Here is a 1,776-nt window from a genome sequence, read left to right as displayed (position 1 = left end):
GGCACAAATAATCATTTTATACATAACTCATGTTTGCCAAGTCTCAGTTAAAAAGAAGTATTACCCTCCATTCTAAAACAATGACTAAACATCGCGCTCTTAGTCTGTACAAAAACCATTATCTTCGTATTATACATAACTTATATGTTTTTTTTTATTAATATATAAAACTACATACTCTGTATTGTCTTTTATGACCTTCACAAAAACAACATAAAATAACTTTACATTTTGGGATAAAAAACCTGACCTGTGTGTTGGCTTTTAGTCAAAGAAAAAACAGGTTTAAAATGAGATGTGATGAATGAATTGACGGATGACATAATGACATCAGTTAAAATAACCCTTGTTTATGGTGGAGGGCAAGTTGTGTATAGCATATTAATCAAGTTTTACTTTTGCAAGACATTTTAAAAGGGAAATTAAATAAATGAAGACAGAGACAGAAATTACTTTTTTACTTGTTAAATGCTAAAGAGATGTTTTCTTTTTCCATTTTTAATTTAAAAATACTTATTCGTCCTTCAGGCAATTTGAGGAGTGGAGGTAAAGCCGGCCCATGTACAACAGAAATACGATTCATCTCGACTAACACACACAAAAGAGAGATAATAATAATAATCTAAACTACAAGTAGACAAAAATATGTCAAATCCTTGTGTTGTAACTTCAAAGTCTGATGGCTTTACTGGACTTTTTCCTTCCATTTGTTTTATATGCAAGCCAGTCTAAAGTGCTTTTCTCTAGATGGCCAGCAGCTTCAGCTTAAAATCTATGATGCTTTTCTTGAGGACTATTAGGGGATTAAAGCTTTACCAGCAATGTTTGTGTTATTTTACCAATAATTCTTTTGACAAAGAGATTAGATACAATTCTTTAGGAGTTTTTAGTTTATGCCAGGCAGGGGGGAAAGGAACAAAGTCTTTTTCACAAGAATGACGTCTGTATTTTCAATAAATAATCTGCCTGGGCGTCATCAAACACCAGCGTAGGCCAAGTATTTGTAGGTTGGACAATTTTCAACATTTGCTGCCATTAAGAGATTGCTCGGAGAATTGGACATTTTTTTATATGCCTAAACCACTGAGATCTTTTTAAAATACAAGCAGAAGCACTTCAAGCTTTATTCTTGTCTGAACACATTCAGTAAAACCCAGTGCAGAGACCTGAGAACTGCTGGGGATGTATTGAATTTTCCGTGCTTGGTTCTTTTGTTAAGGCAGCAGCAGTAAAAGCTGTCTGACAGTTTTTTGGGCTAAACCTGAAAAGACCACTACTTGTAATTCTAACCTGGAAATGAAGTACCTTGGATTAGTTTCTCAGTCTGGAGATAAATTCCTCTGATTTTTGGTATCGTTTTTAAGATGGTACAATCAGTTTTATTTTCAGGAGAGTCGCAGATGCAGACATTCAAACCTTCCCTTTTTCTACAACAAAACGGATCCAAAACTTCCAGCAACAGGTTGTAGTAATATAGAACATCTTCATTGCTTAACCGAGTGCTGTTTCAGCTTATGACTTTCACCATCATCATGAAACACGTTACAACATTTAAATAGCGTATGAAACATTAAAAGAATCTCAAAGGTTAAGACAATAGAAATACCACAATCATATCCATCCACAATTATCTTGATAATGGGATATATAAATCAAAAAAATTGGCCAATCGGTGTGCATTATGGTCACGTGGCCTCGTCCAAAAACACCATTACAAAACACCAATTACAAACTACCACTTGACTGTTACTTGGTGGCCACAAGCAATGCTAAATT

This window comes from Morone saxatilis, unplaced genomic scaffold, assembly GCF_004916995.1.
Source record: "Morone saxatilis isolate NCDOM2014 unplaced genomic scaffold, NCSU_SB_2.0 Contig14, whole genome shotgun sequence".
Taxonomy (NCBI): Eukaryota; Metazoa; Chordata; class Actinopteri; family Moronidae; genus Morone; species Morone saxatilis.
This window is presented reverse-complemented; position numbering follows the sequence as displayed.